General features: G+C 45.2%; 3 non-coding genes across 3 annotated transcripts; all 3 read right to left on the bottom strand.

The window, feature by feature from the left end:
- Positions 1-3,969: 3,969 nt before the first annotated feature.
- On the bottom strand, positions 3,970-4,051 carry trnas-aga (transfer RNA serine (anticodon AGA)). Its single transcript has one exon. It is a non-coding gene; the product is annotated as a tRNA-Ser (tRNA).
- Positions 4,052-5,503: 1,452 nt separating this feature from the next.
- trnai-aau (transfer RNA isoleucine (anticodon AAU)) lies at positions 5,504-5,577 on the bottom strand. The gene has a single exon. It is a non-coding gene; the product is annotated as a tRNA-Ile (tRNA).
- A 20,997-nt stretch (positions 5,578-26,574) lies between these two features.
- Positions 26,575-26,645, bottom strand: trnag-gcc (transfer RNA glycine (anticodon GCC)). The gene has a single exon. It is a non-coding gene; the product is annotated as a tRNA-Gly (tRNA).
- Between the last annotated feature and the right edge of the window lie 285 nt (positions 26,646-26,930).

Below are 26,930 nucleotides of genomic sequence, written 5' to 3' on the forward strand. Positions count from 1 at the left end.
TATGTTCCAAAATTAATATCGTTTATGGCCTTCACACGCGTTACAGTATGCTCCTATTCTTTTTATGCTCAGCTACTAAGATTTCCCTTCAGTGGTAAAATTCAATATCTACAACGAGCACAGTAAAGACGTTTACAGTAAGTCTTTCTACGACAGACCAATGGACCATGAGTGCCCCTGTCGGTCAACCAATCACGCACCGCGGTATCCCGTGTCATCATACCTGCGGTATCTGTACCGCGGTGTCTGTACCGCGCACTTTGAATGGCTGCATCTGTATGTTACACTTAGTTCACTGTTTTAAATAGATCTAATTAAGAAAGTTAAGTGTTAGCATAAACTATTAGCAATCAATAATATTAAATTTAGCACTGTAATAAGCTGTTGCACTTTCCCCCGCATCTTGTAAAAATATATTTTCATTGTTCAAATATACATTAAGTCTGACTATCATATAATAAGTTAAATACAAAACTAAAGAAAAAATAGGGTTAAATATAATTCAAAATATTTTGCTAACAATGTTAACTGTTTATGAATAATAAAATGTATTAACTAAGGAGTAGGATGGCTCAGTTGTTAGTATGTTTTTTTGTTTTGTTTCTTTTTCATAAATACAACAGTAGTACCTGATGTCTCAGTGGCTTTCAAAATTAAATTATGCATGCAAACCTGTGAACTAGAAAGATAACTAAGATATCCATCCATTTATAATGGTGGCGAAGTGGTTAGCATTGCTATCTTGCAGCACTGGGGTCCTAGGTTCAATTCCTGCCATCCTGTGTGTGAGGGGTTTACATGTTCTCTCTGGGTTAGATGGTTTTTCTCCATATGTGTGATATGACTCCCTCTCGCACTCCAAAACATACTGGTAAGTTAATTGGTTTATGGGAAAACTGGCCCTGGCGTGTGTGTGTTTGTGTCTGTCTGTCCTGTGATGGACTGTCTTGCTTACTGGGATAGGCTCCAAATCCTCTGTACTGGATAAAGAGATTAGAAATGGATGGAAGTAAAGGCACTGTGTGGATGGAACTATACACAGTGTTAGAAACCCACGATGAAATGGCAGCATCTCACTGAGAATAAAATATTTTATAGTGCTGGCTTAAGGAAACAGCCTTTCCACCTCTCTTGCACATCAGTATCCATACCTAGTTATTTAAACAAATTGCCTCTAAGTATAAACATCTTAATATGCTGGGTCTGTGGATCCGCATCAGCTATGTTTGCCCATTCCTTCAATTCATGTGCATCCAACACACAGTTCAATGCCAGCAACTACACATAATCTAAAATACAATCCTTATTTCAGTATCTATGTAAACATATAGTCTGTTAACTTCATCATCTTCATCAAAAGTATGCCTAACCCCATTAGGAAGTGTTCTTGTTATAAGTGTATTCCTCAGCTTTCCCCAAATTATCTTCTTCTTGCCAACATCTCTAGTCTTTTATCCTGCAATAACTCAGCCAACACTTAAATCTCCAAAAGCTGCTTGTGTTAATTTCTTTAAATCACAAATATCATGTGTAAATACTGGCCATGTAATACTCTGCATTGTGGAATAATAGTTTATTTTAAAGGGAACTAGAGAAATCAAGAAAGGCTTTTTTTCTAGAATTAATAAATGCACATCCTGTTCACTGGGGAAATTAAATCCACACTGAGCAATCTTCAATATGTTCAGAATATGACAGCAAGAATCCTATCAGGGATGCATTACACCTGTTTTCAAGTCCTTGCACTGGTTACCTATCAGATTTCGAGTCAACTTCAAAATCCTTATCCTCCTTATATACTGCCCTACAACTGTTATTATTGATCACCGAATTATTGTACTTGACATGACTTCATTCAGCCTTTCCTGAACGTCTATGACAGGCAGAGAGAGTGCTGTTTCTGGTGCGATCTTTTGCAGCTGACATTTCACTGTTTTAAACGAACAAGAAATTAGATTGCTCATAAATCAGTTATTCTATATAAACACAGCGTAATTGCCCTCCGAAAATCCTCTTTTTCTTGTTCGTTTTAGAGACCTTGATCGAAACTGATTTTAGATGTCAGAAAGGATTTATTTTCTCTGTATTTCCTACATTGCTTTGTCGAGATTTTAACTTTATATCTAACTTTATATCTAGGCTCAGATTTCAACTATAAATCGTACAGTAATTAATAGCAGTAAATACTGATGTTTTGCGCCCTCTTACCACAAAAATATATGTTTTGTAGTTGGGATTAACTTTATTTCGTACGCGTAGCTACTCCGATTCGGACACCGAACAGTTAAAGATGGCGGCAAATCAGACACCCAGAGGGGGGGCGTCTTCTCGCCTCCATAACTAAAATGCCAAATAGGAGTGGCTTAAGCGACATACACAGTCGTGTAACTGACAGTTTGAGGTAGCCTATCGTGTAAATTTCGTTTTGTTGCTGATAGGTTAAGCTTTCGAAACTCTGCCCCAAAGTCATGTGACTGATTTTTCGCCCTGTTTCGTTGGTTAAACGCAATGATCACAAGCACCACCATGGTAACTGGGATGTGTAGTTTTTAATTCCGTTTGAATTATAACTGTACGTACTGTCTTCATATTTGGCCAGGGCTTTAAAGAGAAGGCGCGCCAAAAAATTTCGGTGCCGTCGTCTCCGCTTTAAAGGTACCCCCGTGCTGGAAGAATTTGACCTCGGAACGTTTGCCCAGCGTAGTTATAGTGGACATAAAAACAAGAGTTCGCTGGCATTATATCCTAGAAGACACAGACCGGCACCAGACCGGTAAATGCTTGATGAACTAGGGATTGGACAGTTTCCAAGTGCTTGTACAATCGATGGAAATGTTCAAATAAATGTGCAAAAGAAATAAACAAAATAATCATTTATTTCTTTATCATATTGGCTAGCTAATGTCCTCTCTTTGCTAGTTAGTGGCTGTGTTTCTGCGTTGGGTAGCAACGGGTGACTGTTCTCAGGCGGAAGATGTAAACAGCTTAATTTTCGTGTTAAATAATTTTTAAAAATTAAAATTCATTCTATACAGCAATCACATATTTGGGTACCGTTTCATAAAACTTTCATGCTTAAAATGTTTAGGGAGAAATGGAAGACTGGTGTGAATTTTTTCTTTAAACTATCAAGACCAGCCATACACAGTACAGTTTATGTACATACAGTAATGTTTATGTTCCTAAATTAATATCGTTTATGACCTTCAGATGCGTTATGCTCCTCTTCTTTTTATGCTCAGCTACTAAAATTTCCCTTTAGTGGTAAAATTCCATATAAATATTCAAAACTAAGCGGATTGAAATGTGCACAGTAAAGATATTAGATGATTAAATCTTTTCACTACTAACCAATGCACCACGAGTGCCCCTGTCGGTCATTTTGGCCAACCAATCACTTACCGCGGTGCCCTACGGTGCCCTGCGGGTTGGTTACTGTACCACGGGTTTTTACCGCTCATTTTGAATGGCTGCATCTGTAGGTTGTCTCTCGCAGTGTTCAGGAATTGCATTCCGAAACTGAGTCAGATCGAAAGTTGTAAGAAAAGCACCTATGGTGTCGGTTCTAACAGCTTTATTGATTCGATGTTAAAGGCCGGAAATGGGGCACAAGACACGCGACCGCAAAAAGCGTCGCCATCTGCTTCCAGCTGCAAAATGCAGTTTGCGGACGCTGAAGCATTTGAACTTGAACTTTATTGCCATATGTAACCGGTACTGGTACAATGGAATTCTTACTTACAGAAGGTCTCTCGATTGTAAAACAAGTGTAAAAAACAAGACAAAAACAAGACAAAGTGCAAACAGTGCATCAAGACAATGTACAAACAAACAATAGACAATGTGCAAGTAAACATGTAGACATTTCTTTCCAAGGCAGCGGGTACAAGCGATCTCGCGTTTTAAAACCACCAGGAAAAGCAGAAAGGCACTTGCTTGTGCCGACACACGACGACGTGAGGAGGACACCGTAGTCGGCAGGATTCGAACCTGCGCAGGGAGACCCCAATGGATTTCTAGTCCATCGCCTTAACCACTCGGCCACGACTACAGCAAGCGCTGTGGTTGCTGCGTTCTTGCTACAATCTCACATGGATCGCGAGGCGCCGGCGGAAACCTTTTTCAAAGTCGTTCTCCATTAAAAAAAAAACCTTTCCAAAATACAAGACTTGCAGACAGACACGCCTCAGAGGACTTAAGGGTGGCTTCATGTGGGAATGATAAAGTCTCCCCGTCCGGACAGGAAAATGGCACTTTGTTAGACACAAAGAAACAATCAACAACAGACAAATGTCCACAAGCATTTAAGAAGCCGCACCATGTTCTTGCTACAATCTCACACGGATCGCGAGACGCCGGCGGAAATCTTTTTCAAAGTCGTTCTCCGTTAAAAAAAAAAAACCTTTCCAAAATACAAACCTTGCAGACAGTCACGCCTCAGAGGACTTAAGGGTTGCTTCATGTGGGAATGATAAAGTCTCCCCGTCCGGACAGGAAAATGGCACTTTGTTAGACACAAAAAAACAATCAACAACATACAAATGTCTACAAGCATTTTAGAAGCCGCACTTGAAATAGCTCTTATATTCGTGTTAGACGCTGGAATCGCCTTTTTATTGACGCTCTTACGAACGCCATGGAAAGCAAAACAAAGCAAAGCAGAGCAGAACAAAACGAACAAAATAAAACCCTCACGTGCTGCACTTGAATATAATGCCGTTACGTGCCGAAGCGGTATTGGACGTCATCCTAGCACTGCAACCCGGGGCGTACGGTATATGGGAACGAGCACACGTCACGAATCGTCTCTAATCACTCCCTGCACTGTAAGGCGCCTTGAAGCGTGCACCCTCAACATTCATCTTTGCGCATCTGTGAAAGGTAAACTCTTGAGCAAACTCTGAACCAGACGCTCAAACTCCAGCTAGGATTAGGGGTTGCATTCCCACGCTACTTGAACACTTTGTTTACGCTCAGTGCTGGATTTTGGGAACTTTAGGACGAGTGGGACTTTTCTCCTATCTGTCAATTCGTTTTGTTTTGGAGACTCTTGGCTGTCTGTGTTGTATAGTGCAGCGTGAAGAAAACGTTTTCGAAAACTGTGCCGGCTCAAAAGTTGTAAGAAATCCTCTCCAGCTCTTTTAAGTCTCTTCAGTTTTGTCATTTAAAGTGAAACTAGATGTATAACTGGAGCCTCACTTATGCAAATGGTGAGGCTCCAGTTCGACATCTAGTTTCACTTTATATGACAGAAGTACGTCAGACTGCGCCGGACTGGGGGATCATTTCCGGTTATTTTTACCATCTTAAACATTTGAAATCCTCCCCTAGGCAATTGTGACACTTCATCTTGGCTCCACCTAGGACACTCTTCAATCTTCCATCACTTCTCTCTTCTCCCGCAACACTCTCGTCTGTCGGCAGTATGTGGCGTCTTTGCATTACCACCAATCTCACCACAGCAAGAAAGCAACGGGTTTTGACAAGAGAGGAGGAGACTGCCTGGCCCGAACGGGGATCGAACCCGCGACCTTGGCGTTATTAGCACCACGCTCTAACCAACTGAGCTAACAGGCCTCGTGCCTGCTGTCCTCTCTGTGCTGCAAAAAATGGAATTCAGGGAAGTTTCTTTTGTCCTTCTTTGAATAGAAAGCCCTGCGATTCAGTGTACGGGCTTTCTCGTGCTGTTTAATGGTTCTTGTAACCCAAATCCTACACTGGCCTGAAGTGCCCCCCCATTTCATAGCATTTTTCAGCTGATTTCAAATGTACCTAAAGGAGAAGCATTATTGAAGACCATCAATTACCAAGAGCTTTTGTCAAAGGTTTTGGTGGTCACTTTTAATGAGCACAGAGAGCTATGACCTCGGATTTACATCTCATCCAAAAGACGGCGCCTTTTTACCACACAGCGTCTCCGTCACTATACTGGGGCATTGGGACCCGCACAGACCTCAGGGTGAGCGTCCCACCGCTGGCTCCATTAACACCGCTTCCAGCTGTAAGCTTTGCTTTTCCCTGTAGGTCACCCTCATGCGGTTACTGACCTGGCTCACAGCTTCTAAGCTTCAGTGGGTTTTCAGTTGCGAGTTGAAAGGGGATGCAAGTGATGGAGCCGCTAACTGCAAAAGCCACTGCATTGGCCGGGAATCGAACCCGGGCCTCCCACGTGGCAGGTGAGAATTCTACAACTGAACCACCAATGCACACTGCAAGGGTCTCCAAAAAAGACGTTTTTTTACCACTCTGTGCTGGATGTTGGGTCCCAAGGGAACTTCTGGACGAGTGAGAATTTTCTGCTATCAAAATTTGGTTTCGGAGACTTTTGGCAGCCTACAGATGCAGCCATTCAAAATCCGCAGGCGATACCGCATTATTTTGCGGTACGCTGTACGCAGTCTACCGCAAGCTACCGGTAAATACCGCGAGTTACCGTAAATTCTCCTATAATACGACAAGCAAAATAATAGTATCCGGAATTTCCGCAAGGTGGAGCTAATAAAGCTCAACCTCTCATGTTTGAGCTGTGCCCATCAAAGTCTTTAACGAAGATATTACTAATAGTATTAATAATGAATGACCTTGGACAAGCTGTAAGTGTAAACTCAAAGTATTGCCCTGGTCAACATTTTTTTTTTCATTGACCATCTTTGTAAAAGTAACACCACAGCATTTCGCAATCACGCATTTGTTTCCAATCATGCAAAGTACAGTAATTTTTGAGAATCGCTTCACCATGCCTTTCACATGCTCATAAAAGAGATTGATTTAGGAACATAAACATATTACCATATGAAAACTGTAATGTATACAGTATGTATATGTATATTTAATGTCTTAACTGTGCCCGTTTAAGTATTGAATATTCATATCTAATTTTACCACTGAAGGGAAATCTTAGTAGCTGAGCATAAAAAGAATAAGAGCATACTGCAACGCGTGTGAAGGCCATAAACGATATTAATTTTGGAACATAAACATACAGTATATGGCTGGTCTCGGTACTTTAAAGAAAACATACACGAAACATGGTTTCATTATGACCAGAATCGGTCTTGAGATATTTTTAACTTGATTTACAGTATTTGAGAGGTATGTCTTAACACCGATACTACAGTGCTTAAGTACTGCTCACGTATATGTTTCTAGGTTTATATTATGCATTTCATACGGTCAAATTACTTTTGAGCAACTAATAAGAAGCGCGAAACGGTATGCGTTTTAGTTTCGTTTTGTGCTGGGACCCGTGGATTGATTAGAGATATCAAGTACATACAAGTCATTTTTTAAATGTTGTAGTTCGTCTTGAAAAAATGTTACGAGTACATCATCCATCAACAATTACACAGGTTCTGTTTTCATATTGCGGATTTTGGTTACGTAATATTATTTTCTAGATTTCACGTTGTGAATATATGATTTGGGCAAACAGAGCCGCAAAGAAGTACATTATGGGTTGTTGTTGTTTTTTTTGCAGTTTTATCTAGAACAAGCGATGCTTAAACATTTGTCTGATTCTTGTGAAACTATCCACACGACAGTTACCGTACCTAGGAGTTGACTTCAGTGATGTCACTGATGGGATGTTTCTAAAAATCCATCCTCTGTAAAACGTCTTCTCTAGTTGTCCTGCATATGTATTCGCTAATGAAGCTGTGTGTTCTGAGCCTGGATCTCTACATTTCTGTATGAACCAGCTTAGAGGGCTAAAGACAGCTTGTGTTTAAATTGAGTGTAAGGCAATTTATGCTTCTAAAGTCATGGTCAGCATTTATTATTGTACTGTGCTGTAAACTTGTTCTGTGCCTAGTCACATTATTTTATAGCGTTTTTATAGTGTTATCAAATCCGGTGGCGCTGTGTGTTAGTTTCCTGACTCCCATGTCACATGGTCTGTGATTGAAACCTGTGAAACCGGTTTAATTCGTCACAGCCAGCACTCCGGCAGAGAGGGGGTTGTACTCGTAAAGTAGAAGCAGGCGAGATTTCCAGCGAAAGACACCTCCCCCCCACACTCATACGATTCGCATTGTAATTACACATTGTAATTGTATTACACATTGTACACATGCTTAAAAGAGAAGAGAGAAAACGCAAGCCTTCTTCAGGTGTGAGGGTCTTCTGCTCAGAATGAAATGCTAAAATGTAATGTAGGCTCTGAATGGGTTCAATTATGATTTGGGCTTGATTAAGGTCGCTGCCTTTCATCTAAAACCGTACTTGAATCCTTCGAAACTAAAAATCAGTGTTTGTGAGTTCTAAATAAAGAGGTATCCAGGTAACAGTGAAACGGGCGGACAGTCTGGGGAGATCGCCCGTTTTCCATGTAAATAGTTCCCTGGTTCCGCACCCCTTGGTGTTTCTCTCGCTCTCTCTCGGGTCACCTGATCATTAGCTCGAAAGATTTCAGTGCTTTGTGTATATTCTAATGGTAGTGGGGGCAGGGTGTGTGGGAACAGGTTTGGTTGAAATTGCATTGGAGATCTATGTTCTTCACACCTGAAACATTTTCTCTGAAAGCATTTTCTTCGCAGTTTAACCGATCTTGTTACAGCATGTTACAGTTTACTATTATTAACCATATTAATTTTAAGTGCTTAATGCCATTTTTTGACCAGGCACGAATATTCTTAAGTCCATATCTTCGCAAGTGAATCAGTGCGAATTGCAATACTAATTAAATTAAAACTACTAACTACTAACTAATACTAATTAAAACAAACCAGAAACGTGTTGTTCTGTTTAATGACATTACAAGTGGAAAGATTACAGATTTTAATCGTCTTTAATTTTGTTACGTTATACATTTTAGAAACGTTTCATCCATACAAACACCACAAAACTATTTTCGATTGTATTTCTGAATAGTATGTTACACTTAGTTCACTGTTTTAAATACATCTAATTAAGAAAGTTAGGTGTTAGCATAAACTATTAGCAATCAATAATATTAAATTTAGCACTGTAATAAGCTGTTGCACTTTCCCCCGCATCTTGTAAAAATATATTTTCATTGTTCAAATATACATTAAGTCTGACTATCATATAATAAGTTAAATACAAAACTAAAGAAAAAATAGGGTTAAATATAATTCAAAATATTTTGCTAACAATGTTAACTGTTTATGAATAATAAAATGTATTAACTAAGGAGTAGGATGGCACAGTTGTTAGTATGTTTTTTGTTTTGTTTCTTTTTCATAAATACAACAGTAGTACCTGATGTCTCAGTGGCTTTCAAAAGTAAATCATGCATGCAAACCTGTGAACTAGAAAGATAACTAAGATATCCATCCATTTATAATGGTGGCGAAATGGTTAGCATTGCTATCTTGCAGCACTGGGGTCCTAGGTTCAATTCCTGCCATCCTGTGTGTGTGGGGTTTACATGTTCTCTCTGGGTTACATGGTTTTTCTCCATATGTGTGATATGACTCCCTCTCGCACTCCAAAACATACTGGTAAGTTAATTGGTTTATGGGAAAACTGGCCCTGGTGTGTGTGTGTTTGTGTCTGTCTGTCCTGTGACGGACTGGCGCTATGTCCAGAGTGTATTCTGCCTTGTGTCCGTTGCTTACTGGGATAGGCTCCAAATCCTCTGTACTGGATAAAGAGATTAGAAATGGATGGAAGTAAAGGCACTGTGTGGATGGAACTATACACAGTGTTAGAAACCCACGATGAAATGGCAGCATCTCACTGAGAATAAAATATTTTATAGTGCTGGCTTAAGGAAACAGCCTTTCCACCTCTCTTGCACATCAGTATCCATACCTAGTTATTTAAACAAATTGCCTCTAAGTATAAACATCTTAATATGCTGGGTCTGTGGATCCGCATCAGCTATGTTTGCCCATTCCTTCAATTCATGTGCATCCAACACACAGTTCAATGCCAGCAACTACACATAATCTAAAATACAATCCTTATTTCAGTATCTATGTAAACATATAGTCTGTTAACTTCATCATCTTCATCAAAAGTATGCCTAACCCCATTAGGAAGTGTTCTTGTTATAAGTGTATTCCTCAGCTTTCCCCAAATTATCTTCTTCTTGCCAACATCTCTAGTCTTTTATCCTGCAATAACTCAGCCAACACTTAAATCTCCAAAAGCTGCTTGTGTTAATTTCTTTAAATCACAAATATCATGTGTAAATACTGGCCATGTAATACTCTGCATTGTGGAATAATAGTTTATTTTAAAGGGAACTAGAGAAATCAAGAAAGGCTTTTTTTCTAGAATTTATAAATGCACATCCTGTTCACTGGGGAAATTAAATCCACACTGAGCAATCTTCAATATGTTCAGAATATGACAGCAAGAATCCTATCAGGGATGCATTACACCTGTTTTCAAGTCCTTGCACTGGTTACCTATCAGATTTCGAGTCAACTTCAAAATCCTTATCCTCCTTATATACTGTCCTACAACTGTTATTATTGATCACCGAATTATTGTACTTGACATGACTTCAATCAGCCTTTCCTGAACGTCTATGACAGGCAGAGAGAGTGCTGTTTCTGGTGCGATCTTTTGCAGCCTACATTTCACTGTTTTAAACGAACAAGAAATTAGATTGCTCATAAATCAGTTATTCTATATAAACACAGCGTAATTGCCCTCCGAAAATCCTCTTTTTCTTGTTCGTTTTAGAGACCTTGATCGAAACTGATTTTAGATGTCAGAAAGGATTTATTTTCTCTGTATTTCCTACATTGCTTTGTCGAGATTTTAACTTTATATCTAACTTTATATCTAGGCTCAGATTTCAACTATAAATCGTACAGTAATTAATAGCAGTAAATACTGATGTTTTGCACCCTCTTACCACAAAAATATATGTTTTGTAGTTGGGATTAACTTTATTTCGTACGCGTAGCTACTCCGATTCGGACACCGAACAGTTAAAGATGGCGGCAAATCAGACACCCAGAGAGGGGGGGGGGGGGGCGTCTTCTCGCCTCCATAACTAAAATGCCAAATAGGAGTGGCTTAAGCGACATACACAGTCGTGTAACTGACAGTTTGAGGTAGTCTATCGTGTAAATTTCGCTTTGTTGCTGATAGGTTAAGCTTTCGAAACTCTGCCCCAAAGTCATGTGACTGATTTTTCGCCCTGTTTCGTTGGTTAAACGCAATGATCACAAGCACCACCGTGGTAACTGGGATGTGTAGTTTTTAATTCCGTTTGAATTATAACTGTACGTACTGTCTTCATATTTGGCCAGGGCTTTAAAGAGAAGGCGCGCCAAAAAAATTCGGTGCCGTCGTCTCCGCATTAAAGGTACCCCCGTGCTGGAAGAATTTGACCTCGGAACGTTTGTCCAGCGTAGTTATAGTGGACATAAAAACAAGAGTTCGCTGGCATTATATCCTAGAAGACACAGACCGGCACCAGACCGGTAAATGCTTGATGAACTAGGGATTGGACAGTTTCCAAGTGCTTGTACAATCGATGGAAATGTTCAAATAAATGTGCAAAAGAAATAAACAAAATAATTATTTATTTCTTTATCATATTGGCTAGCTAATGTCCTCTCTTTGCTAGTTAGTGGCTGTGTTTCTGCGTTGGGTAGCAACGGGTGACTGTTCTCAGGCGGAAGATGTAAACAGCTTAATTTTCGTGTTAAATAATTTTTAAAAATTAAAATTCATTCTATACAGCAATCACATATTTGGGTACCGTTTCATAAAAATTTCATGCTTAAAATGTTTAGGGAGAAATGGAAGACTGGTGTGTATTTTTTCTTTAAACTATTGTAGTGGCAATGCTTGTTAATAAGACAGAATTAAGTGTTGGTATGCTCCTAAAGGAGGCCCCATCTCACCCTCCATCTCTGTGGTGCAGCCACAGAGAAAGAATTCATGCAAGCTGATTTAAGATTTTTTCTTTTGATAAGAAGCAAGCTCCCAGACGGGGATGCAATTAGCTAAGCCTGGCTATCATGATCAATGGTCATCCACTGGCGCCTATCTGTCTAGGGAGTGCCGAATGGACATCTGGACTGCATTTCTAAGTGTCAAGAGTAAGTGACTTATATCTCACCTTGACCAACCAATCAGGGACTGGCAGGGCGTGGTAATACCACGTGGGTCTCCAATGCCCGCCAAACTCTCAACCAATCAGCACACATCTGGGTCTTGATCAAAAAGGGAGCGCAAGCTCAGTTCTGGGCTCTCCTTGGCCATTTTCACGCATCCTCAGAGACAATCACGTGACAACTGCTGTTGTCTGCAAAAGGACTTGGACTTTGTTCTAAGCGCGAGGCCGAGGATCCCGTACGTATTCAGAATTCTACCAACGTGAATGCTCCGCTTGATCAACGGCAGCCTACAGTTGGACCCTCGTCGACAACCTGAATAGCTTATTCAGAAGCAGCGCTGGACCGGGAACGAACCAGCTTCTTCCCAGGCAAAAGAGTGACTTGTGAGGACTCGCGGTCACACTCTGTGCATAGAGACTTTCTACTAGCCAGCCGGACTGCTGGTAGATCCCCTCGGAGCAACGACTGCCCTGCGCGCCGCAGTCAGATTCCTCCGGCCTTCCTACTCCGAGCTGCACCTCGACTGGTTGGCCGGTAGCCAGAGGACGCCGACACAACGCCCATTGGACAACCGCTGCAACAGAGCCTGTCAGCTGGTTTGGTGTTCGTGCCGGGAAATTCCAAATCCAAACACAGTGGATAAGTAAACCCCATGTTCTACATTGCGTCTCGAGAATTTAATTGTACCTCAACACAAGTTGTTATCAATTTAATTCATGAGTAATGTATTTACTTCCGAGTTTAGAGTAACAGTGGGTAATAACACTGATTAGCGATTTGGTAACCGAACGATATATATTGACATATATTCTCTGTTGTGTATCTCTTTGTGTTTGCATCTCTTCGAGATTATATACCTTGTATATTGATAACCCTCACAGTAAGGTCTGCCGCTCGTATCCAGGCAGACTAGTATATGTTTGGTGCACAGTTTATATTAATAAATGTATCTCGTGTATTGAACCCGTGTGTGTGCGTTGTTAGTTGTTCTGACGATTGATTTTCTAAAAGCCCCAACGAACAACCTCGTGATTACTGCTACAATTGATAATTGTCTCAGTAAACCCATCAAACCACTACATTTAATGGCGTCCCTGGGTGGGCGAGTTTAGAATGAAATGAGAATCAATCGCACAGAATAACTGATATTGCTGTGAGTTCAAGTTCAGCACAGCACCGCGGCTTCTATACGCGAATACCGGGTGTGCTGATAACTGCGTAAAGAAATCCCCCTGTTTTCTAGCGTTTAGTGTAACGTGTACTGATTGGAAATCCATCTGCTCGGGTGTTTAGATTCCATACTGTATTTTGGTAAAAGAAAAAAAAGTAATACTCTTAAAGTTTCTCTGACGTAATGACAATGGCTGCTAAAATGTCTGAAGTGGAGTCGCTTATAAGTACTATTTCTAGCGACGACAATCCTGGTTACTGGAGCGGTATCGAAAAGTTGAACTTTGATGATATTGAGAAGCTGCAAGTAGATTTAGTAGCTAAGGTAGCGAACCAGCTTAACACAGGAGGGTCCGTGAACGCAGTTCAGGTCCTATCGAGTTTCGCCTTAAATCTAGCTAAACAGCTGGAACTGTCTTTGTCCGAGCTGACAAAGTTTCAAAAGCTTCAGGGAAAGCTAGAAAGATATAAGGCGGAGCGAGTTGAGTTGTTGGATATAATCAGAGAAAAGAGAGTGAAAAATGAGGAAAGTGAAGACAGACTCAGGGAAGTTTTAGGTAAATTAGATGACCTGTCTGCTAGAGAAACTGCGGCTGAGGTAGCTAGGAGAGACCTGGAAGCGAGCTTGAAAGAAAAAGAAAAAGAAATTGAGCGTTTAAATGAGCTCAGCCAGGAAAGGCAAAAGGAGTTAGATGCTGCCGTACTGGAAGCAAAACAGGCTAGATCCCACTTGCATGCCAGCCCACCTAGCAGCCCGGAGCGCTCACCCAGCGCGCCGGGAGGAGGTTTCTCCCGGCCAGGGTCTGTGGTCGGATCGGCATGGGGGAGATCGCCGAGTCCTGCGCGAGACGCAAGGGCGATGCAATTCAGGCATAGACCCCCTGCTCCTGATCACGGCCGTCCCCCTGCCCGTGGAGAAACCGTAAAAATTAACCTCCACTCCCTGAGGCAGTTAGCCAAAGATGTAGAAAGGTTTGACCCGTCAGTGTCAGGGAATAATGTGGAAACCTACATCGATGAGCTGAGACATACTTTGCAGTTTATGCCCGGAGCGTCCGAACAGGAAAAGGCTATGTTAGTAAGGAAAACTACTAGCCGAGCGGTCCACGAGTGGATGTCTAGACAAGGACCGGAGGTCTGTAATAGCTTTGAGGAGCTGTGTCAGGCAATGATCGGAGAATTTTCGGCTTTTATCGATCCCATAGCTGCCGTGGCCGCTGCGCACCATATTAAGCACGAAAAAGCTGAAGCCCCTCGCGACTATTATGAGAGGCTTAGGCGCACTTATTTTGCAGGGCGGAATGAAGAGGGTTGCGAAGAGAACGTGAATTTCAAAGGTTTATTCATTGCTAATCTGCATCCCTCAATCAGGAAAATGATTGTGATGCACACTGATGCAAAAGCGATGAAAATGGCTGACATTAGAAGGTTGGCTCAAAAAGCCTGGGGAGCTGAAGTCTCTGCTTCCTCAGAGCGAAAACCTGCTAAAACGGCCGTGTTCGCCACTAAAGCCAGCAGGGTTGACGACTCGCCTCAGCTCGAGGGAGCTGAGGTTCCTGAGCCCGCTAAGCCCCGGCGCAAAATAGGCAGGCAGGACCGCACTAAGCGTCAGAGCCGCCGTGAGCGCTACGGGGAAGGCAAGGGCACAGGCAGAGCCTATCAGAAGGCTGGACGAAGGGAGTCGACTGCAACCCGCCTGGCCAGGCTTGAACAAGCCCTGCTTGAGAGATCAGGACAGGGTAAACCTTCCGCACTGAATGCCGGAAGCGTGAATGAGCTTAGTGGGACCACGCCCCTTCTCACTGGAGGAGGCGGGGATCCATCCCAAACCCCTCCCTCAGTCTATCTGATTGGGTGGGAGGGTTCCTGCCTGGAAGAAGGCTGTGACTCTGAGTTGGGCGCTGACCCCGCCCCTGAAGTCAAAGAAAAGGCAGGCTTCCAACAATTCTTAGGGAATCTCAGCCAGAAAGGCAAAGCAAGGCGTATTTATATCAAGGTTTCTCTTGAAAACGTCTTAGATAGAGAAGCACTGGTTGACACTGGGGCTGAAATTAGTTTGATGTCAGCCGATCTACTCAGCGAGCTCAAACGAGTAGCGAAAGGAAAAGGCATCAGACTTAAGGTAGAACCGTGTAAGATAGATATTTCCAGCTATACCCAGGATCATGCCAGGATCACACACCGAGTGTGGGTGGCACTTAGGTTCGGGCCAATGAACGTGGTGCATCCTGTTTACATCTCTAGGTTTAAAACAGAGCCACTACTCATTGGCCAAGACCTGCTTGACAGGCTGGAGCCTCTGGTGGACTGCCAGCGTGGAAAATTGTGGGCTCAGGTCAAGCACCCTAAGCCTGTCGTACAGCAAAAAGGGGGGTTCAGTGGTTATGCTGTGATCACACAGTGCCCACTGAACACCATAGCTGAGTTGGAGGATTCTCCTGGTTCCTCTGGACGAGAAATAAATGTCTCTTCTTGCTTTCCAAAACTACAGGGAAGTCCTGCCCAGGCCAGCACTCCCACGGTCTCCCAACTACAGGAGCAGTGCTCCGAGCAGCTGCTTGACCCGCCAGGTAAAGCACACCCCTTTTTCATCCCTGAAGAAGAGTGGATCTCCCTGTCCGGTAATGAATGGGAGTCCTTTCTGTGCACCCTGGTACCTCAGGGGGACAAGGACTACCACCCCATGGTGGTGGGAGGGGTCCAGGTGGCAGAAGTACAGGTTGATGATGTAATTCTCAGCCTCAGCTCTGAGAAGTCCATAATCAGTGAAGGTCTGTTCGAGGACCTGTCGCGAAGCCGTCAGGTGACCCTGGTGACGCAATCACAGGGTCTGTGGTGGGCACCCCCACCTCATAGGTCCATTTGGAGCAAAGGAAGCTGTGCAGCTTCCATCTCCATCGGAAAAAGGAAGTTTGCTCACTAATTCCAGGTAGCACCTCAGCTGACCCATTCGGTCTGTATTGGTGCAGACCTGTTGGTTCGACTGGGCGCCCAGCTGGACACAGTAAACAGTGTGCTGTGGACACGGGTGAACCCAGATGCCCACTCTCTAAGCGGCGACCCCGAGAACATTCGGTCAGGTCAGACGATTCCTCAGGCCTGCCAGGTAGTAAACGAATCGGACCTGATCGTTCCTGCGTCAACAGCAGGGTTTCCGGTACGCCTTGTCCTAAAGAAGGGACAGAGGATGGATGCTGAGATGGTTTTCTTCCAACCATCAGCTCAGTTTATCAGACTGAACCTAGCAGTCTGTGGTACCCCCAGACTGGAAAGGAATGGCCGAGCCACCTGCCTGTTGGTGCAAAACATAGCAAAACAAGATGTCAAAATCCCTGCTCGCACTGACATGGGACTGGTAATTGACAATGGGTTCTATGATTTCGAACTGGCCATCCCAGTACTGGGGCAGCTCCCTGGTCCCTTGGCCAGGGAGGGGGGGACCGAGCAGGTGTACTACACCTACCCCCGGCGGATGATTGCAATTATGCCAATAGAGGGATTCTGCAACCAGGAGGTGTGCAGAGTGGACCTTAGCGATAAGGATGAGATGGTTGTGTATACAGTACACGCAGGGGTTCCGACGGACCACTCAGCCGAGAGTGCGACCCGGGATACCGCCATGCCGTCAAAAGCGGGGTTCCTAGAGCAGGTACAGGATCAGGTTGGTAAGGCAGATGCCCTGGAAACGGAAAGCCAGCGTCAGCAGCTGCATCAGATCTTCCAGGATTTCCAGGAAGTGTTTGCACGGGACGCCTATGACTGCGGGGTGACGGATTTGCACACAGTGCGCATTCCTACGGCCCCTGGCGCCCGCCCAACCTATGTCAGGCAGTATCGCATTCCCCTCACGGCATACGAGTACATAAAGCAGACGTTGGATGCTCTACTAGAGCGTCAGATCATAAGGGAGTGTAACTCCACTTATAACTCCCCACTGTGGCCGGTGCTGAAACCCAATGGTAAGTGGCGTCTGACCATTAACTACCGGCAGTTGAATAAACAGGTTCCTTTGTCACGATGGCCAATGATCTACCTAGATCGGGAGTTAGCCAAGGTGACAACAGCAAAATATTTCACCACAGTGGATGTGGCCAATGGGTTCTGGACCCTTAAGGTAGAACCGACAGACCAGTACAAACTGGCCTTTTCCTTTGGAAACAGGCAGTTCACCTGGAATCGATGCCCCTTTGGGTATTCCAACTCCCCAGCGGAGTTCAACATATTTCTGCACAAAGCCATGAGTGATGCAGCCGCCAGGGGCAACCTGGTCTATGTGGACGATATTCTGATGCGGAGTCAGACCTGGGAAGAACACATGGCCGAGATCAGGCATGTGTTGACCCAGCTCTCCCGTGCAGGGGCCAAACTGTCTCTGGCTAAGGGACAGTGGTGTAGGACCCAAGTGGAGTACGTGGGACTATTGGTTGGAGCCCAAGGCATACAGCCACAGTCCAGCAGAGTCCAAGCTATCCAGAATATGAAGTCGCCCACTAACCTGTCTGAACTGCGCAGCTTTCTGGGAGTATGTAATTATTCCCGGCAGTTCATTGAGGATTACGCTGAAATAGCAAGGCCCCTCCACAAGCTGCTGCAGAAAGACGTGCCCTTTGAGTGGGGACCTTCCTCAGAACAGGCTGTGATGGAGCTGAAGCGCAGACTCGGTAGTGCGCCGTGCTTGGCCTACCCTGACAAAAATAAGGTCTTCTACCTTGAAGCAGGGTTCTCAGAGCACTGCCTTGGGGCTGCTCTGAGTCAGGAATATGACCAAGAGCGAAGGGTGGTGGCGTATGCCAGTCGAGCCCTGAACCCAGTGGAGCAAAAGTTCTTGGACTGCGAGAAGGCCCTGTTGTCTACGGTCTGGTCGGTAGAACACTTCCGTAGTTATGTAGGGGGACAAAAGATCATCATCGAAACCTGCCACCAACCTGTGACATTCCTGCATAGCCAGAGACTCAAAGCGGGCAGGGTGTCAAATAGCAGGATTGTGGCATGGATGATGGCCCTACAAGGCTATGAGATAGAGGTACGTTATGCACAGAGCAAGAAAATGTACCTGGGACAGGGCCTGGCTTTGGGCCAAGTGTGTCACGGCTGTGACACTGACATGGAAGCTCCAGAAACAATTCCCGCTGCTGAGCTACCGAACAATCACCGGTACTACGATGAAAACGTGGGCCAGGGCTTACCCATGGCCTATGTTGACGGTTGCTCTTTTCGCCACAAACAGCAGGTGCTAGCAGGGGTAGGAGTAGTCTGGCAAGACAATACTCCCTGTGGGCCGACCCGCTATAAGCTAGGACCAAAGACTAGTCAGTATGCGGACGTAGCTGGGGTGCTGATCACCCTCCAGCAGGCCCTGACAAATGGCCTTAAACAATTTGTCATCTGTAGTGACTCGAACTACGCCCGACATAGCTTCGTGTCCCATCTTCCGTATTGGAAGGGTAACGGCATGAAAAATGCCCGGGGCAAGGAAGTAAAGAACAAAGAGTTGTTCCTGGCCAGTGACAAGCTCATGACCGAGGCTGGAATGATGGTTTACTGGAGGAAGGTGAAGGGACACTCCCAGGAGAAGAGACCCGACAAAGACGGGAATGATGAGGCCGACCGGCTGGCTAAATCTGGCGCCTTAGAGGGTGAACCCTGGCAGTTCCAGCAGGAATGGCTACCCCCAGAAACCGTGGCTGAGGTCAAGGCGGTCACCCGAAGCAGGGCTAGACAGGATGTCGGAGCTGACCCTCAATCTGTAGTGCTTGGGTCACAGGGTTTTAACACCGATCTTGCGGAAATGCAGAAACAGGACCCAGCAATTGGGCTAATGTATCAGCATATCGCTGACCCAGTGCGTCAACCTCTTTCGGAGCAGGTGCTGAGCCAGTCTCCAGAGCTGAAGGAGCTGGCAGAGGTGAAAGACAACCTAAAAATTATAAAGGGGTTGTTGGTTTGTGTACCAGTTGCACAAGGTGTCCCAAAGTGGGTAGTTCCCCGCTGCCATCGGGGGGTCATGATCCAACACGCTCATGACGAGCCCTGTGGGGGTCACCGGGGAATCAAGGCCACGTACGACACTATCCAGCAGGTGGCATTCTGGCCTCACATGGGCCAAGACATCGCCGCGTATGTAAAGGGGTGTCTGACGTGTAGCCAGTTCCAACCATCACGGCCCTTGCACCGTGCACCACTCCAGAAAAAGGGCATGACATTCCCCTGGTCCAATCTACAAATGGATTGGGTGGGGCCGCTGGTGAGGTCATCCAGAGGGAACAAATATTTCCTCACGGTTACGTGTGCATTCACAAAATGGATTGAGTGCCTCCCAGCACCCAACGACACGGCAGAGACAAGTGCAGTGCTGTTGGTGAACCATGTGTTCAGTCGATGGGGACTCCCCCTGACCGTGGACTCGGATCGGGGAACCCATTTCACAGCTACAGTAATGGCAACCCTGTGGAATATGCTTGGGGTCAAGGCCCAGTTGCATATCTCCTACCACCCTCAATCCTCGGGCCAGGCAGAAAGGGCAAACCGAACGGTGGTTAGTATGCTCAAAAAGTTTGTCTCCACCAGCAGTAGGGACTGGGACATTAAGCTGCCCCTGGTTCTGATGGCCATCCGAGCCACGCCCCATTGCTCTACGGGGGTCCCACCTTTTGAGATGATGACAGGTCGGAAGATGACTCTTCCCCTACACTGTCTTTATGGGGTGGAGGACCTGAGCACGACGGGGGCTGCTACGGCCCATCAGTATGTGTCAGCAAGCACATCTGCAGGCAACCTTTGCTTTTGCCCAGAACAATCTGGGAAGGAGTGCAGAGGGTAGGAAAGCATACTATGACCGAAAGGCAGTTAACCAGGAACTCCAAGTAGGAGACAAGGTCCTGTACTTCCAATTTGCCAAACCCACAGGGGTGGCCCGGAAATTCTTACCCAGTTGGACAGGACCCCACGAGATTGTCGATAAGGTATCACCGGTAGCTTATCGAATTCGGATTGAAAAAGGAAGGCAATCTCTGGTCTATAAGTGGGTGCATCGCAACCACCTCCGGTTGTATCGCCCACCTCAAATGGCGCCGGAGGACACAGAATAGGGTTAAAAATCTAAACCCGATCAAGAGGGGGGTGCCCCTTTGTAGCTGCAGGTAGTTAGGTACTGTAGTGTAGGTCCTCCTAGGAAAATATATTCAAAATTATAGTGGAACTGTACCATGTGCCTCATCTGTGTTCCAGAATGGGAATCCTAAAACTGCCACGGCTGGTCCTGACAGTGCTGTGGATCGCTTCGACACAGCCCCTTGAAGTTGTGGAACCCGGTCCTCCTACCGGCATAGTCCTGCAGGACGCTCCCGGATTGTTGTTAACAAATTGCAGAACATATACTCAGCGAGTGTATGTGCGGCTGGACCCAAGTGATGTGTTTCGGAAGCACATCAACATGAACAGTAGGGTGTCCCATCATGGCAGGCAGTGGGCTAAGGATGCTGTATGGCATGCCCAGCTAGACACTATACACATGCTCCGCCAGCTGAGGAAGGCAACAGTCAGCCAGGAGGAGATGACAGGCCTCAGCCGCCCCAAAAGGTTCTTGGGGGGTCTGATTGCTGCGGCCTCCACCGTGGGCTCGCTATTTTCAGCTGGTCTGTTTGCTGCTTACACTGTCACCCTGACCACCCTGAGAAGGCAGGTGTCTGGGTTACTTAAGGAAATGCCAGAAATTCAGGACAGGCTGTATCAACAGCAGCAGCGGCTGGAAAGCCTAGGGAAAACCTTACAGGGCACAATATTAGCAGTAAACCTTCATGCAGCAGTGTTAAATAACACCCTCCACACCGTGGGCAGGATTGTCGACGTGTTACAGTGGGATTATGCTTACGTGCAACAGGTCAGGATGCTGATGCAGGATTTGCTTAGGGAGCTTAGTGCCACCATAACTAGCTTAGCCATGGGACAGATTCCAACTTACTTGGTTCCACTGTCCTTAGTAGAAGAAGTACTTAGGACAACCACTTCTGAGATGGTGCAGCCATTACAGGTACATTTTGCATACAGTCTAGGCAGTGCCATTCCTATACATGTCAACCCTGAAGCCAAGGAAATAGGTTTCCTGTTGAACCTTCCCATCGTGAGTGGCAAGGATATCTATAGACTCAAGTCTATATCGAACGTTGGCTTCTGGAGGGGGGACATGCATGTGAAGTTGACCACCCCACCGCTCGTAGCTTACCAGGAGGATGATCCAAATTTGTATCTTGTTCCAAACCTGGAACTGTGTATATCAACCAAGGATATCCACTGGGTATGCCCAAGTAAGCCATTCCTTAGGGACACAACTCAGAGGTTGTGTGGTATCAGAAAGGGGGCTGCCACTGAAAAGTGTAAAGCCACAGTGACGAGCAAAAGTGAGGTTAACGAACCCCAGGTTGAGCAGGTGGGAAAGAAATGGCTGGTCAGCACACCACAGTTAACGGTTACAATAACATATGACAGGCATGATACAGCTACCGAAGTGCAGCTACCCAACCAAACAGTTTTTCTACAAGTTCCTGAAGGAGCGATAGTGCATCTCAACGATTTAGCACTGTATCACCTGGAGTCAGAACTATACGAAACGGAACTCGAGATTGTGGACGCTTTCAGAGGACACGGCATTGACTTGGATGAGAGAATCCAAGAGACAGTAAGTCTTGAGGGTGTACAGGTAGTCGAATTTGTTCTTAACGACACAAACTTAAAAACTACACTGGTAGGTCCCAAGCACAGTCGTTGTGGATCCTCTGGGGCGCTAGGAACAATAAACGTGGTCATCTTGACACTGCTGCTGGGTAGCTGGATCATGGCTGGGGTAATGTGTTGGATGCTGTTCTCTTGTATCAAAGCCTTGCGGGGTAGTTTGAATGAGACAAAGGGAGCAATGGTTTATCACCGAAATCAGGTAACCACTCCCAAACGTCTGCCTGCTGCAGAGCTATCCGATACTGATAGTGAACTGCCGGAAGTTTAAGGTCTAGAGCTAATGATGATGCCCAATGCCTCATTCCTAGGTACCTTATAACTGAGAGCAGGTATACGCAACGTTCTTTCCAACACTATTTCCTGTACAAATTCTCGAGAGGTAATGTGAATATTGGGTGGTAGAATCCACCGTGGTACAACAAACATCACTTAACTCTGTTTTTGTTTTGAAGGCAACAACGCCTCAGGACCTCGTGACCTTCAAAAAGGGGGGATATGTAGCGGCAATGCTTGTTAATAAGACAGAATTAAGCGTTGGTATGCTCCTAAAGGAGGCCCCATCTCACCCTCCATCTCTGTGGTGCAGCCACAGAGAAAGAATTCATGCAAGCTGATTTAAGATGTTTTTCTTTTGATAAGAAGCAAGCTCCCAGACGGGGATGCAATTAGCTAAGCCTGGCTATAATGATCAATGGTCATCCACTGGCGCCTATCTGTCTAGGGAGTGCCGAATGGACATCTGGACTGCATTTCTAAGTGTCAAGAGTAAGTGACTTATATCTCACCTTGACCAACCAATCAGGGACTGGCAGGGCGTGGTAATACCACGTGGGTCTCCAATGCCCGCCAAACTCTCAACCAATCAGCACACATCTGGGTCTTGATCAAAAAGGGAGCGCAAGCTCAGTTCTGGGCTCTCCTTGGCCATTTTCGCGCATCCTCAGAGACAATCACGTGACAACTGCTGTTGTCTGCAAAAGGACTTGGACTTTGTTCTAAGCGCGAGGCCGAGGATCCCGTACGTATTCAGAATTCTACCAACGTGAATGCTCCGCTTGATCAACGGCAGCCTACAGTTGGACCCTCGTCGACAACCTGAATAGCTTATTCAGAAGCAGCGCTGGACCGGGAACGAACCAGCTTCTTCCCAGGCAAAAGAGTGACTTGTGAGGACTCGCGGTCACACTCTGTGCATAGAGACTTTCTACTAGCCAGCCGGACTGCTGGTAGATCCCCTCGGAGCAACGACTGCCCTGCGCGCCGCAGTCAGATTCCTCCGGCCTTCCTACTCCGAGCTGCACCTCGACTGGTTGGCCGGTAGCCAGAGGACGCCGACACAACGCCCATTGGACAACCGCTGCAACAGAGCCTGTCAGCTGGTTTGGTGTTCGTGCCGGGAAATTCCAAATCCAAACACAGTGGATAAGTAAACCCCATGTTCTACATTGCGTCTCGAGAATTTAATTGTACCTCAACACAAGTTGTTATCAATTTAATTCATGAGTAATGTATTTACTTCCGAGTTTAGAGTAACAGTGGGTAATAACACTGATTAGCGATTTGGTAACCGAACGATATATATTGACATATATTCTCTGTTGTGTATCTCTTTGTGTTTGCATCTCTTCGAGATTATATACCTTGTATATTGATAACCCTCACAGTAAGGTCTGCCGCTCGTATCCAGGCAGACTAGTATATGTTTGGTGCACAGTTTATATTAATAAATGTATCTCGTGTATTGAACCCGTGTGTGTGCGTTGTTAGTTGTTCTGACGATTGATTTTCTAAAAGCCCCAACGAACAACCTCGTGATTACTGCTACAATTGATAATTGTCTCAGTAAACCCATCAAACCACTACACTATCAAGACCAGCCATACACAGTACAGTTTATGTACATACAGTAATGTTTATGTTCCTAAATTAATATAGTTTATGACCTTCAGATGCGTTATGCTCCTCTTCTTTTTATGCTCAGCTACTAAAATTTCCCTTTAGTGGTAAAATTCCATATAAATATTCAAAACTAAGCGGATTGAAATGTGCACAGTAAAGACATTAGATGATGAAATCTTTTCACTACCAACCAATGCACCACGAGTGCCCCTGTCGGTCATTTTGGCCAGCCAATCACTTACCGCGGTGCCCTACGGTGCCCTGCGGGTTGGTTACTGTACCACGGGTTTTTACCGCTCATTTTGAATGGCTGCATCTGTAGGTTGTCTCTCGCAGTGTTCAGGAATTGCATTCCGAAACTGAGTCAGATCAAAAGTTGTAAGAAAAGCACCTATGGTGTCGGTTCTAACAGCTTTATTGATTCGATGTTAAAGGCCGGAAATGGGGCACAAGACACGCGACCGCAAAAAGCGTCGCCATCTGCTTCCAGCTGCAAAATGCCGTTTGCGGACGCTGAAGCATTTGAACTTGAACTTTATTGCCATATGTAACCGGTACTGGTACAATGGAATTCTTACTTACAGAAGGTCTCTCGATTGTAAAACAAGTGTAAAAAACAAGACAAAGTGCAAACAGTGCATCAAGACAATGTACAAACAAACAATAGACAATGTGCAAGTAAACATGTAGACATTTCTTTCCAAGGCAGCGGGTACAAGCGATCTCGCGTTTTAAAACCACCAGGAAAAGCAAAAAGGCACTTTTCCTTGCTTGCGCCGGCACACAACGACGTGAGGAGGACACCGTAGTCGGCAGGATTCGAATTTACGCGGGGAGACCCCAATGGATTTCTAGTCCATTGCCTTAACCACTCGGACACGACTACAGCGAGTGCCGCCATTGCTGCGTTCTTGCTACAATCTCACATGGATCGCGAGGCGCCGGCGGAAACCTTTTTCAAAGTCTTTCTCCATTAAAAAAAAAACCTTTCCAAAATACAAGCCTTGCAGACAGACACACCTCAGAGGACTTAAGGGTTGCTTCATGTGGGAATGATAAAGTCTCCCCGTCCGGACAGGAAAATGGCACTTTGTTAGACACAAAAAAACAATCAACAACAGACAAATGTCTACAAGCATTTTAGAAGCCGCTCTTGAAATAGCTCTTACATTCGTGTTAGACGCAGGAATCGCCTTTTTATTGACGCTCTTACAAACGCCATGGAAAGCAAAACAAAGCAAAGCAGAGCAGAACAAAACGAACAAAATAAAACCCTCATGTCCTGCACTTGAATATAATGCCGTTACGTGCCGAAGCGGTATTGGACGTCATCCTAGCACTGCAACCCGGGGCGTACGGTATATGGGAACGAGCACACGTCACGAATCGTCTCTAATCACTCCCTGCACTGTAAGGCGCCTTGAAGCGTGCACCCTCAACATTCATCTTTGCGCATCTGTGAAAGGTAAACTCTTGAGCAAACTCTGAACCAGACGCTCAAACTCCAGCTAGCATTAGGGGTAGCATTCCCACGCTACTTGAACACTTTGTTTACGCTCAGTGCTGGATTTTGGGAACTTTAGGACGAGTGGGACTTTTCTCCTATCTGTCAATTCGTTTTGTTTTGGAGACTCTTGGCTGTCTGTGTTGTATAGTGCAGCGTGAAGAAAACGTTTTCGAAAACTGTGCCGGCTCAAAAGTTGTAAGAAATCCTCTCCAGCTCTTTTAAGTCTCTTCAGTTTTGTCATTTAAAGTGAAACTAGATGTATAACTGGAGCCTCACTTATGCAAATGGTGAGGCTCCAGTTCGACATCTAGTTTTACTTTATATGACAGAAGTACGTCAGACTGCGCCGGACTGGGGGATCACTTCCGGTTATTTTTACCATCTTAAACATTTGAAATCCTCCCCTAGGCAATTGTGACACTTCATCTTGGCTCCACCTAGGACACTCTTCAATCTTCCATCACTTCTCTCTTCTCCCGCAACACTCTCGTCTGTCGGTAGTATGTGGCGTCTTTGCATTACCACCAATCTCACCACAGCAAGAAAGCAACAGGTTTTGGCAAGAGAGGAGGAGACTGCCTGGCCCGAACAGGGATCGAACCAGCGACTTTGGCGTTACTAGCACCACGCTCAAACCAACTGAGCTAACAGGCCTTGTTCCCACTGTCCTCTCTGTGCTGCAAAAAATGGAATTCAGCGAAGTTTCTTTTGTCCTTCTTTGAATAGAAAGCCCTGCAATTCAGTGTACGGGCTTTCTCGTGCTGTTTAATGGTTCTTCAAAAATTCAAATTCAAATCCTACACTGGCCTGAAGTGCCCCCCCCATTTCACAGCATTTTTCAGCTGATTTCAAATGTACCTAAAGGAGAAGCATTATTGAAGACCATCAATTACCAAGAGCTTTTGTCAAAGGTTTTGGTGGTCACTTTTAATGACCACAGAGAGCTATGACCTCGGTTTTACATCTCATCCAAAAGACAGCGCCTTTTTACCACACAGCGTCTCCGTCACTATACTGGGGCATTGGGACCCGCACAGACCTCAGGGTGAGCGTCCCACCGCTGGCTCCATTAACACCGTTTCCAGCTGTAAGCTTTGCTTTTCCCTGTAGGTCATCCTCATCCGGGTACTGACCTGGCTCACAGCTTCTAAGCTTCAGTGGGTTTTCAGTTGCGAGTTGAAAGGGGATGCAAATGATGGAGCCGCTCGCTGCAAAAGCCACTGCATTGGCCAGGAATCGAACCCGGGCCTCCCGCGTGGCAGGCGAGAATTCTACCACTGAACCACCAATGCACGCTGCAAGGGTCTACAAAAAAGACGCTTTTTTACCACTCTGTGCTGGATGTTGGGTCCCAAGGGAACTTCTGGACGAGTGAGAATTTTCTGCTATCAAAATTTGGTTTCGGAGACTTTTGGCAGCCTACAGATGCAGCCATTCAAAATGCGCGGGCGATACCGCATTATTTTGCGGTACGCTGTACGCAGTCTACCGCAAGCTACCGGTAAATACCGCGAGTTACCGTAAATTCTCCTATAATACGACAAGCAAAATAATAGTATCCGGAATTTCCGCAAGGT

The sequence above is a fragment of the Atractosteus spatula genome (genome assembly GCF_055471065.1).
Source record: "Atractosteus spatula isolate fAtrSpa1 chromosome 16 unlocalized genomic scaffold, fAtrSpa1.hap1 SUPER_16_unloc_1, whole genome shotgun sequence".
In the NCBI taxonomy this organism is placed as follows: domain Eukaryota; kingdom Metazoa; phylum Chordata; class Actinopteri; order Semionotiformes; family Lepisosteidae; genus Atractosteus; species Atractosteus spatula.